Source organism: Poromitra crassiceps (genome assembly GCF_964638095.1).
Source record: "Poromitra crassiceps genome assembly, chromosome: 16".
Classification (NCBI taxonomy): domain Eukaryota; kingdom Metazoa; phylum Chordata; class Actinopteri; order Beryciformes; family Melamphaidae; genus Poromitra; species Poromitra crassiceps.
The window spans coordinates 13462089-13475633 of record NC_139645.1 but is presented as its reverse complement, the minus strand read 5'-3'; the positions used below and the strand labels follow the sequence as shown (position 1 = coordinate 13475633).

The 13545-nt window shown below is 40.7% G+C and overlaps 1 pseudogene across 1 annotated transcript in view; it reads right to left on the bottom strand.

The window, feature by feature from the left end:
• Nucleotides 1–13093, bottom strand: part of LOC310791457 (sterile alpha motif domain-containing protein 9-like) — a 28411-nt pseudogene extending 15318 nt beyond the window's left edge. The window contains exons 1-3 of the transcript in view: nt 12389–13093; nt 9779–9953; nt 7146–9545 (exon numbers count right to left, since the gene is read on the bottom strand). The product of the transcript in view is annotated as a sterile alpha motif domain-containing protein 9-like (transcript). The remainder of the gene's footprint in view (nt 1–7145; nt 9546–9778; nt 9954–12388) is intronic.
• Nucleotides 13094–13545: the final 452 nt, after the last annotated feature.

Below are 13545 nucleotides of genomic sequence, written 5' to 3'. Positions count from 1 at the left end.
ATCCTGACTAGAAGCCACCGAGGCTAACAATTTAGCTACTAGCTACTAGTGACAGGTCACTGCTGAGACGATCGTTGAAGCTGGAATTGAACTTGACAAACTTGACAAAAACCCTAACACTAGCAAGCGGCTAACTACGTTAATGCAGGAAATGCAAAGGTATAATGACAGAGGGAACAAGATGAGACTGTTGAGAATATCAACATGTTCCTAAGGCATATTATAAAATGGCTAAACAGTTAAAATGTCAATATTTACTTTCCATCAACGTCCATGGCGTCCGCCATTTTGTGAAAACGTCGTGAGCTTCAAAACTTTCATAAAAATCCCACATAGGCTACCGTGAATACCACGAGGGGGCCGTTCAAGTGGACTTATGTACTATCGTGTAAACACAAGCGTGCTCAAGTGACATCACTAATGACATCATCACTGATTTATGACATCACTGATGTCACAAATCATGACTAACAGACACTGCCAGACTAACCCCCCGCCCACTTAGGCAATTTAAATTATTATTATATGTGAACGGATCTTGCAAAGTGGGAAGAGGGAATTTTCTATATGCCGATTTGATATCTAATGTTTAATTAGACCAAATCACCCAATAGTGCAGTGTAGTACAGACAGTGGGCACTGCACTGTACTTCATTCACTCACTCACTCGTTAGCATCCCGTTAGCCATGTTCAGAATGGTTCACTCACTATTATTCCCCATGTGTTTATCGTGAACTATAGGAATGATCAAATGATTTTTGGACACACAAACTCACTCTTCTTCTCCTTCAGTGAACACAACCGCATTGCATTGTATATGGGAGAAATATAGGGTACATTTGCTGTTCACTAGAAATTGCAGTAGGCCTACATTGAGAGTATTTTATATACTATATACAGCAACACTTTTTCTGGTCACCTAGAGATAGATAGCTCCTAAACCACAGAATAGCTGAGGGTAAAACCATAACTAATAAGTTTGGAAATTGAAATGTTGTGATCGATCACATCAAACGCAGCACTGAAATCTAGCATTACTGTACCCACAAGCATTGAACAGTCGATTGAAACCAGCTATCTGACATTTGTGTCATGGCAGTGCATGTGGAATGACCGGCTCTATAAGCATGTTGGTAGTAGTTAAACCGTTGAACCAGAAAAATAAATTTGGACCTGCTCAAACAATTTTTTCTAATAATTTGCAAAGTACAGGCAAAATGCTAATAGGCCTGCTGTTGGGACCTCAGACAATGTATTTTGTATCTTTGGGAAGTGGAATAATCTTTCTACTCTTTCCATAATTTTGGACACACACCACTAATCAGACATTTATTGAAAATAAGACAGATTGGTTTGGAAACGTGTACGGCAGATATTCTTAATAATTTGTTATCAAGGTGGTCTGTGCCAGCAGACTTATCATCTGGCAGAGATCTCAACAATCTTTCCACCATCCCTACATCAACCCGAGGTACAAGTTTTATCATTCATAATGCATTTTTTATAACCACATCAGTTAGATTTAACATTTTTATCCATGTTCTCTCTGAGTTTGGAAACCTTGTTGACAAAATAATCATTAAAATAATCAGAGATCTGAAGAGGCTTATAGTCAGATAGACACCATCCGCTTCAACAAAAGAAGTTTCGGCCCTCTTTCTTACCCATAATTTAATTCAATACATTCCATAGAATTTTACCGTCGTTACCACTGTCAGAAATTCTCTGTAGATATGTTCGCCTATTCAATCTGTTCCATTTTGGTCAGCTGGTTTCTTAACTTGTCTTCAGGAGAACCAGAAATAACAGCAATCTTTTTGGCCTCATCTCTCTGGGACATTCATTAATGATGCATCAATCCATGGTGCACTTTTAGCTTTAACTGTGAATTTCTTTAACAGGGAATGATTTAACAATTTTCATAAAATAATCCATAAATCCATTCAAAGAAATTGCATTCAGAAAATACTTTAAAAGAAATACATTCAAAGAAAGAAGTTTGTGACTCCATAATTTATTTTCAAATATAAAATGCATACTTGCTGCATATTTTGAGCCATTCATGACAGATGTGTACAGTAAACAATTATACATACATCTTTTAATTAAACACATGTTCTTTACATGTATACAGTTAATATTTTAAAGATGTGTCTGCATCATGTACAGTATATGACATCCCAGTAGGAGGGCATCATCACAATGTCAAACAGTCACAACAGCATAATGTTGCAGAAGAAGAAAAATGATTAACATAAACATTCACATCAAAAGGAAGAAATGTAATACTTGTATGATGCTATGATAAGCAGAGCTTAAAGGGATAGTTCAGTTTGTTTGAAGTGGGGTCCTATGAGGTACTCTCATACAGTCAGTGCACTGGGTAAAGCACTCTGGACGCATCGCCCACCGAGATAGGAGAACTGCACTCCAGCTGCAACAGGCACAGAGAGCTGTCTGCTGAGTGTGATGGGGGCCAAGAGCAAAAACATACAAAACAACAGAAAAAATACATGAAATGCTTCCATACTGCTCACCTGGCATAATGCAAGTCTCCACAAGCCCTGAGATGCCAAGTTGACTTGAAAAGATGTCATTTACACCCTGTTTTTAGCTGAAATCGTCACTGTAGCAAGGTTGTACCCTAGTTGTTGAACTTTCAGCTGCTAGCTCCAGTGACGATTTCAGCTAAAAACAGGGTGCAAATGACATATTTTCAAGTCAACTTGGCATCACAGGGCTTGTGGAGACTTGCATTATGCCAGGTGAGCAGTATGGAAGCACTTTATGTATTCTTTCTGTTGTTTTGTATGTTTTTGCTCTTGGCCCCCATCACACTCAGCAGACAGCTCTCTGTGCCTGCCGCAGCTGGAGTGCAGTTCTCCTATCTCGGTGGGCGATGCGTCCAGAGTGCTTTACCCAGTGCACTGACTGTATGAGAGTACCTCATAGGACCCCACTTCAAACAAACTGAACTATCCCTTTAACATTTTTTGTTATTGTTGTTGCTAGGATGCTATAGAGTACCGCAGGGATGACGTTTATCTTTAGGCTTCATCATAAAAGTTGTCCCCATTTGTGAAGGTGAAGACTATCTTGCTGAACACAAACTTCACTGTTCCATAAACTTTTGTTAACCACAGACCTCATTCCATGCATTTAACTGGAATTCTCATACAGAAATCCCATTGCCTTTTACACCTAAGAGCTGGAAGTGCTAACGTTCAGGTCTTCCGGACTCATTCCTGCGGTACTCTTTGATAAGCAGAGCCTAAAAATAGTTGCTTCCTATAAAAAGCATAATAAAAGTACCATGCTACGATAAGCAGAGCCTTAAAATAGTTTGTTATGAAGAATCATAATAGGATCCTTTGAGAAGCAGAGCCTAAAAAATAGTAGTTTGCCATAAGCATGCTATGAGAAGCAGAGGCTAAAGAATAGTAGTTTGCTATAAGAAGCATAACAGGATGCTATGAGAAGCAGAGGCTAAAGAATAGTAGTTTGCTATAAGAAGCATAAGAGGATGCTATGAGAAGCAGAGCCTAAAAACTAGTAGTTTGCTATAAGAAGCATAAGAAGATGCTATGAGAAGCAGAGCCTAAAAATAGTAGTTTGCTATAAGAAGCATAAGAGGATGCTATGAGAAGCAGAGCCTAAAAAATAGTAGTTTGCTATAAGAAGCATAAGAGGATGCTATGAGAAGCAGAGCCTAAAGAATAGTAGTTTGCTATAAGAAGCATAAGAGGATGCTATGAGAAGCAGAGCCTAAAGAATAGTAGTTTGCTATAAGAAGCATAAGATGATGCTATGAGAAGCAGAGTCAAAAAAATAGTAGTTTGCTATAAGAAGCATAAGAGGATGCTATGAGAAGCAGAACCTAAAAATAGTAGTTTGCTATTAGAAGCATAAGAGGATGCTATGAGAAGCAGAGTCAAAAAAATAGTAGTTTGCTATAAGACGCATAAGAGGATGCTATGAGAAGCAGAGCCTAAAAATAGTTGCTTCCTATAAAAAGCATAATAAAAGTACCATGCTACGATAAGCAGAGCCTTAAAATAGTTTGTTATGAAGAATCATAATAGGATCCTTTGAGAAGCAGAGCCTAAAAAATAGTAGTTTGCCATAAGCATGCTATGAGAAGCAGAGGCTAAAGAATAGTAGTTTGCTATAAGAAGCATAACAGGATGCTATGAGAAGCAGAGGCTAAAGAATAGTAGTTTGCTATAAGAAGCATAAGAGGATGCTATGAGAAGCAGAGCCTAAAAACTAGTAGTTTGCTATAAGAAGCATAAGAAGATGCTATGAGAAGCAGAGCCTAAAAATAGTAGTTTGCTATTAGAAGCATAAGAGGATGCTATGAGAAGCAGAGCCTAAAAAATAGTAGTTTGCTATTAGAAGCATAAGAGGATGCTATGAGAAGCAGAGCCTAAAAAATAGTAGTTTGCTATTAGAAGCATAAGAGGATGCTATGAGAAGCAGAGCCTAAAGAATAGTAGTTTGCTATTAGAAGCATAAGAGGATGCTATGAGAAGCAGAGCCTAAACATAGTAGTTTGCTATTAGAAGCATAAGAGGATGCTATGAGAAGCAGAACCTAAACATAGTAGTTTGCTATTAGAAGCATAAGAGGATGCTATGAGAAGCAGAGCCTAAAAATAGTTCAATCATGAGAGACTCGTAATATAATTTTAACAAACTTTATTGAATCAGAATAGACAGTTTGAGTATGGCGTATGACTCCATGATGTGACGCTCCTCTTGCTTATGAGAGAGGGGCGTCAGTGCTGTATGAGATAGGACATCCCCCCTAAGGGGATTTGTTTCCAACAGGAGTCATGACATTGGTGGTGATCTGGGGAGGTGGTGGGATGAAGCTTTTTGCTCTGGAGATGCTGGATGAATGCGTGATGCTGACACAAGGTGAGTGATGACTGCACAAGTGTGATTTAAGCTGTGGTGATGGGGGCTTTATATAGTACCAGGAGAAGGGCATTTATGATGTCATAACTGATGTCATTTATGATGTCATAACTGATGTCATTTGGGAGAAGGGCATTTATGATGTCATAACTGATGTCATTTATGATGTCATAACTGATGTCATTTGGGACGTCATGGAGAAGGTGACGTCGGAGATGGTGACGTCATTTAGTGACGTCATTTGGGCTGAGGGGTATGACAGCATGGGGTGCTCTATTAATGCCTTATTTGGTCTTCCATGATTGAACTACAGTCTGCGACTACACTAGTTTGCTATTAGAAGCATAAGAGGATGCTATGAGAAGCAGAGCCTAAAAATAGTAGTTTGCTATAAGAAGCATAAGAGGAGGCTATGAATCCACGCTGGATTCATACCAGCGTCCTGGGAAGGGCTATCCTTTAACCCTACCCCCGCCCTAACCCTACCGGGCTATTGGCATTGCGGGTTGTCGGCATAGTGAGCGGACCGTGCATGTGTGCTTTTCACCATCTCAAGCAGTTCAGCATTGTAAGCCTCAAACAAGAATGCTGAATGCTGCTGTTGTGTTCGTGTGACAATAAAGACGGGCTGCCGTCTGAAATCGTGTTTAAAATCGTGAATGTGTCCATAGAGGTCCCCAGTTCCTGACACTTCTTGGTAGATGGAGGGTTAGGGTTATATAGGGTTAGGCTATATGAGATCATCTTCTGCCTGTGAAAGCTGCTGCGGTGTAACGGATGTGGTGAGGAGCAATGAAATACCACTAGCAAGTTTGATCCAGTGTTTAAGGTACTTCTCAGGCAGAACACCTTTCAGAACAGGGATGCTGTGCTACTGTGCTACAGTGCACATGAGCCATTCATGGGCTTTCCAGAATCTTCTCACTCAAGGATGTTGGTGTTCTGGACACATTACATGGAGGTTTTATTTCAAGAAAAGCACGATTGATTTGCTTTGAAGACAGTGCCAGCCTTGATTTCCATTGAATGTGTACATTCCTCACAAATGTGATGGAATTGAATGTAATTTTTGAAGTCATCAGTCAGCTAGTTTTCATAATGGATATCATATGCAAGGGGGCCATTAATAGCGAAACCAAGGTAGAAGGAAACCTTTTCTGTGCTGAAACCACTTCTGATTCCACCAATGAAAGCTGGACGCACTGGGACTTTTAGTTTGCCATAATTGACAAACACTTCTCCTGTCTCAATGGTTCCAGTGACTCGATGAAGGCGTTTGATGATTTCTTTTTCTTTGAATATGTCTCCATTCTGCCAGAGTTGTGCCAGGGTATGACGACGTATCACAGCAAAACACTCATCGAGTTTGGGTTTAGGAACAAGCCTCCCAAGCCCTTCTGCTTTTCCAAGGAAGAAGTGAGCAATAGTGCTCTTCTTCCGAAACAAAATAGACAGACGCTTGCGGGAAGATTTTTGAATATTATTCACATATGTTCTGATTTCTGAGTTTTCCTGATCTGTGTTTTTATGAGCTGAACTTGGCCAGAACAACAGAAGAGCCAGGTAGTATGGGTCTGGGAAGACATGCCCAGACCCAACATCTTGCAGAGTTTCCAGAAGGAGAGCAGAGAGTTGGCTGTAACTCTTCACATATTTAGATGTTGGTTTCAAAAGGTAAAGAATTATATTGGACAAAATGTAATTGATTTTTTCCCTTATCTTTTGCTTTGGGTCTTGTTGTTGTTGTTGTTGTTGTTGTTGTTGTAAGAATGCATAGTGTTTGGTGATGCTCTCCATCTCATCAGCAGCTTTGTCCAAATGCTGAAGAATCCCTGCAAATGTATCTGCATGAACCTTCTCAAGACACAACCTGTGTTCTTCAATGACCATTTTAAAGTTGAGTTTAGGATTGCTATCTTTTTCTTTTTTTATCTCCTCAGGTGTCGTGCAGAAAAGTGCTACATACTTTTTAAAATGTTCACAAATGGTCATATGGTTCTTTGCATCAAATTCCCCTGATCTGTTTCCTTTCGTGTATGTGAAGTAGCATTCAAGGACCTCAAATGTTTCTTTGACTTCAGTTTTCAAATGCTGGATAAACCGCTCATGGTCTTTGATGATCTCAACATATCTGTTGTTGATCTCATTTTCCTCCTTGTACACACTTGTGATTGGCATTGTTTGCTTTAGAAAACTCTGCAAGTACCTCTTCCTCATGTGATCACCATCCTCAAAGAATGGCAATTTGTTCAATATCTCAAAAACTAGGAAAGCGATTTCCAGCACACTCACATAGCCAGAAACATTGTATGATGATTTTGTGGGATAGTCCTCGGAGTCATCATCAGCTGCCTCTTCCTCAGGTTCATCCTGTGTATTTGCCAGCTCCTGAGCCCTTTTAAAAGCTCTGATGGCATTAGCTGCTAACTTAATGTTAGTGTCCAAGTCTTCTGGATTGCGTGATTTCTTCTGTTTTTGGATGTTAGATTTCAAATTGTGTTTGTGCACCCGTCCAATCGTGTCGACCATGTAGGGGCTTTCTTTGAGATCCTTGGCCTTTTGTGCCCATTTCAGTGCCTCTGGAAAATCACGCTCAATATACAAATATCTTGCCAGCGCCTGAGGAATGGAGGCACGTGTTACCAACTGCAATGATGCTTTCACAAAGATGTCTTGGACAGTCTGTCTCCCTTGCTGGTTGCGGATTTTCTCTATAAGAGGAGAAAATGCCTCTCTCTCATCTCCATCTTTCTTGCGTTGCCTTTCAATCAACATCTGTTGAATTGAGCGCATGAGTGTGCGTCTTACAACTCCAACTCTGAAGAACAGATCACACTGAAGCATGGCCATAGCTATCTCACTTACTTTCCAGTGGTAGCTTTTCTCCAACTCGTCAAGACTGGCGGATGCTATGGAGTGATGAAGGATTCTGATTCCTTTGTATTCTCCCCACTCTTCAACTGTGTCTATAATAAGGAAGTTTGAATAGGGCTTCATTCTGTCCTGTCGCCATTCTATCATTTTCATCCCAAAGAAATCCTCAGAGAGTGACACAGAGATGTCAGATTCTTCCACATAGGTGTTTAATAAGGCCAGGAAGGCAAAGAGTTGAACCGCCTTTGTGCTCATTTCAAAGTTCTCCAGTGTGTTACGAACAAGCTCATTGATGTATTTTTCATCGAAGTTGCTCTTCATGATCATGAAACTGTAGAAGTTTTCAGGTTTTTTATGAGTTTCTTTGAGCTCTTCAAGTTTCTTCTCAAAATCCTCTTTTTCATTTTTTGTTAGTGACATAGAAATGTACTGACATTGTGTTGGACTCTGTTTGTATTGCTCCTTTGGGCTTTGGGAACGAACACAGTTAAGAATGATGACTTGGCTGTTTGGTGCCACACCCACAGTTGTGCTCGAGGAATAATCTATAAGCGCTTTGCGAATGCAGTCGACAAGACCGTAAGCGTTCTCTTGATGGTTTGCACCTTTCAAGCTTCATCAGCTTATTAACTTGAAAAGCAACTTCTTCTTTTGGCAATGCATTGTCTTTCAACACAGCACACCTGAGGTGTTGACGAAGGTCCCACATCACATGCATTGCTAAGGTGGTACCGCCACAACCTGGGTGGTGAAAGAGATTGAGCAGCACACACTTCTTGAGATTTCCATACTTGTCTCTCTTGATGAAAGGCTTTGCTTTTTCTTTATCACAAAAGTAGAAGTTCCACCATTTGACTTTGCCACCTCTGAGAATTCCTCCTCGATTTTGATTTTGAAGTCATGAAACTCTTGACTGTTTTCCTCATAGACATTTTCACGTTGATTTAGACACACAATGTCCTTCTGTTTAAGCACAACAGAGCTGGAGCCAGAGGAGGGAAGCAGCCTTCCACATACCTGGTTAAATGGCCCAAGTGCCATTATAGTCCCATTGACCTCACTGAGGGTTAGCTCATATACTGCTCGCTGGGTGATGTCGCAGTCACATCTTTGCTGTATCAAGTCTTTCCATTTCTCAAATGTGCGCTGAGATTCACAAATACTAATGATGCTTTCCTCTTCTGTATGTTTGTAGAAAGCATTGTAAGTGTCAAAGATTGGGTCTTTCTCAGTTTGCACAGGTGATAGTAGAAGAAATATGAAGAGAGTTCTTCCATGATGAAGAACTTCACGTTTGCAAATGAATGACACTAACTGCTCTACGTTTTTGCAGGCTTTCCTCAACCAGTTCTTATAGTCTAACTCTCTGTTTGATTCATCTAGATCATGTCTCCCATTGCAAAAGACCCAGCTGGTCTGTTTGTAAAGGTTAAGGTCCTTCATCACAGCTTCAGTCTGCCCTTCATATTGAGATGGGGCGTGCAGATTGGCCACCCGTGTTTCTCTGTAGGAATGGCACAGTCCGCCTGGGACTGCGGAGTCTGGATCGAAGTCCAGGACGCAAAACAATTTCAGCTTGATCAGAAACTGGAGAGATTCTATTTGTTCTGGACTGCTCTTGTTCACCACAACAACAAATCGATCATAGTTGTCAAGGGAGTTCCCACCACAAGTTAACAAATTCTTCAACTTGTCACCCTGGTTAGCTTCTCTCGTCAAAACTTTTGGGGGACAATGTGGCTTCAGTTGACCTGTGTGAAGAGCAAAGAAATCAATGGTATGCTGTAATAATTATAGCTTTATGTAAGTTAATGTATTGAAAAAACACCAGATATTTGCAAAATGCTATAAAGATTAGATTTAGGCCAAGTTGTGAAAATATATACATTGGATTTCTTACCCATTTTGCATTTCAAGCGACAAGCAAGATCACGCTGATTTATTTGGCGAAGTATATCTAATGTGACCTGTAACGCCTCCTCACTTCCATAGTGGTTGATCATTAAACTAGCCGTGTCCATGGTGTCTCTGTCCTCCAATTTGCTCTGAGCAATATGTCCATGCTGGGATTTAACGTAATGTTTCAACTTGAACTGAAATTCTTTTAGGTCATTTTTCTTGAGTTCATCCAAGGTTTCCTGGAGTAAATGGGCCGTGATCTGCAGAAACATAAGATAAAACAGTAAATGTCAAGTTCCTGTTCACAGTCTGTACTGCTTTACAATATACTATGGCCAAATGTATGCAGACACCCCCTGTAATTGATTCAGCTACACCAGGGGTGGCCAATTTTTTTTTTGTTGTGGGCCGCATACAGAAAAATATAAGGAGTCGCGGGCCAAGCAATATTAAGCGCGGCAGTTTTCGCGGCAAAAAGAATTGGACCAGAAAAACCTTGTGCTATCAAAAATTTAATTTCTACCTAAATAAATACATGACACATAGTTTATTGATGTGCTCACCTATTACAATGGGTATTTCTGTATGTTTTCAAATTTTCTTTTCCTGTGCCAACAGGTTAAAACTATAAGAATAATTTAACATAACATTAGTATTAAACATTCATTCATTTTTATTTATTTTTTAATAAATAGACCAGGTCAGGGTACTCAAGTATAACCCATTTTCAATGGTTTTAAATTGAATTTAAATCGTTTTTTTCATTTCCGTTTTCCATTTGAAAGTTTAAAAGGGAAAAAACCTATGGGAAAAACGTATTTAGCACACCAAAAAAAAAAAAAAAAAATTTTTTTTTTTGCTAAATTCATGGCGGGCCATTTAAAAACGGGCAGCAAGCCGCAGTTGGCCCGCGGGCCGTAGTTTGGCCACCCCTGAGCTACACCATTTGTAGAAAGGTTTATACAATCAACGGTCTCAGGCAGGGAGGAGAGGTGACCATGCCCATTTAGGAGACCAGAAGAGTTACAATTTCATACTTTTGGTGGAGCCTGTAATGATTCATCTTGATAGTGTATTAAGTATCTTTGGCTGCGTGTTCCACTGTGTGGGTTTCAGCTGTCCACATACTTTTGGCCATGTAGTGTAAGTTATTTGATCAAATATTTCTGAAAGAGTAGCAGCCTTCCCTCCAATTTTTATCAGTACAATTTTGTTCTTTTGACTGTGTTCGGTTTACTGTATAACATTTAGGATGTTGCTTTCAAATAAAAGCTGGTTTCAAATAAAATGAAATATACTATACAGTAGCATATATATATATTTTGTATATGTTTTCCCGATTTTCTATCACATTTTTATCCCCCATTAGTGCTCATTTTAATTTATTTATCCTGGTTGCTGCTCCACCCTCTGCCGATCTGGGGAGAGCCGAAACTGGCTCCATGCTTCCTCCGAGACATGGGCAGTAGCTAGCTGCTTCTTTTCACCTGACAGGGGAAGCTTCACCGGTAGGACATAGCACGTGGGAGGATCAGGCTATAACAAACGAGTTCCCCTCCCTCTGAACAGGCGCCCCGAACGACCAGAGGAGGCACCACCTCAGCGACCAGGATATTGTATGTTTTGGTGAAGGGGTTCCTATATGAAGGAAACCCCGAGGGGGCACGGGGAGAACATGCACACAGAAAGGCCCTTTTGACAACCCCACCCGGGCGGCGGGCACTCGAGGACATTCGGACGGGCACTCACTCCTTCAGCGCTCACAGCGTCCCAGGTGGGAATTGAACCCAGGACCTTCTAGCTGTGACGCAACAGCGCTTACTACTGCACAGTGGTGCTGGAAGTACTTTTAGGTAGGGGGTGCTGCAAGGCCGTAGCCACCGATTCAACATTGGGGGGGACGGCTGCCGACCAAAGGTTGCCGCCAATTTTTTTTTGGCCACTTTGTCGCCAGATTAGAGGAATATTAACATTAAGATTAGACTGTTGTGTCATTATTCAGTCACCTTTTCTCACTCACCTCCATGTCACCACTTGCTCCCACTGCTGTGTTGGAATCCTCATTCTCTCACCCACCCTTTTTGGACTTTTAGCCATATTTAGAGGAATATTTAATTTTAAATTAACATTATACTGTTGTGATGTCATTATTCAGTGTCTTCTCCTCTTCTCTGCAGCATTACTCAATTTACCCTCAGGACTCAGGGACAGTGATAGCCTACCTGCTTTTCCTCCCATATATCCAGGGCCGGATTAATAGTACCATGGGCCCCCGGGGCTATTCATTTTCTAAGCTATTCATTTAGCCTTTTAGTCATAAAGATTATATCTTCCAGACTGAAATGTTATAACAGAAGTGGAGTATTGGCCAGAATTACATGAACATTTGGACACTTATTCAGCGGGTATTTTGCATGTTGCGTTCAGGTGCAATGTTTTTTTTTTTTTTTTTTTTTAACATCTCTTGCCACCAGGGGGTGCTGCAGCGCCCACCGCACCATGCTTCCAGCGCCGTTGCTACTGCACCACCGTGCCCCCTACAGTAGCATATTTGACATGCATGTGGACTGAAAATATAGTGCCAAATTATATTTAGTTTCAAGTTTCAAGTTTACTTACTGTATTAAATTGTCACATTAGCAAGCTGGGACAGAATGATTTATGTATGATCTATCAAACAATACTGAAATTTTACCGCCTGTGACTTCTGTCGTTCTTCCATTGATGGAGCTTTCTTCTTTAATGTTTTTTCCTCTTTTTCTGGAGCTTTCTCCACCGGTGAATGTGCCTTTTTGGGTTCATGTTTGTCCAGAGATTCTGGTTGTTTGGTTGCTAAAGCCTGAGCCTGACTGGGTTGAGGTTTGAGACATTGATGAGCTTCTTCTTGTTCAGCGCTGGTGGACGGGGTTGATTGCAGTGTGGGCTCTGGTTTGTTGTTCATCTGACAAAGCTCATGCAGAATCTTCACAGCTGGACCGCTTTTCACATCCAGGTCCAGAAGATCTTGCTTCCTGAAGCAAACAAGACAATCTCCAGACACATCTTCCTCTTGGAGCCGTTCTGCGTATTTGCTGTCTATCTTCACATGCTGCAGTAACCACTGGCTAACTTGCTCCTTTGTCCATTTTTCCACATATGCTGGGAACTCTGACTCATATTTTGTCCCTGCTTTCAGCCTTTCTAGATAGGTTATGATTTTGACAGTGGGACCGTGTTTTACGTCCAACTGCGCTATATCTTCCTTTTTGAAGGTGACTAGACAATCCCCCGACACATCCTCTTCAAGGAACCTGTCTGCATAAGTCTGATTAACTTTGACCTCTGTCATCAACCAGTGATGGACTTCCTCCTTGGTCCATTCTTCAGTCGGAGGTAGCGGTTGATTTGTGGAGAGGCTCATTTTGGTTCAGCTAAATATTAGACAGAATAAAAGGATGAAGAGTTAAAACTCTGCGGTTAGAAGACCAATACCAGTGACTCAACAAATTACTCAGCCAACTGCTGAGATTTCTGACTATAATTAGCAAGCTGACTCCTCTTATTGTTTTGTGAATTACAGGTCAGCTTGCTCTCTGTAAACTCATCTTTTTTTTAACCTCTATACAGGGGGAGTGTCACTATGAGCATTGATTGATTGATTGATTGATTTAAGTCTCATGCACTCAAGGTGCCCAACCCCCATGGGTTTCCCGCACACATGCACAATAAAAGCATCACTTATTTACAGCATTTAAATTAAAAATAAAACATTTAAAGTACAAGTCACACAACAGTAATGGGCAGGACAGTAATATAAAACATAATGTACATACATCAGATTCTAAATAAGAGCTTCTGTCTCTGCTCCCATGC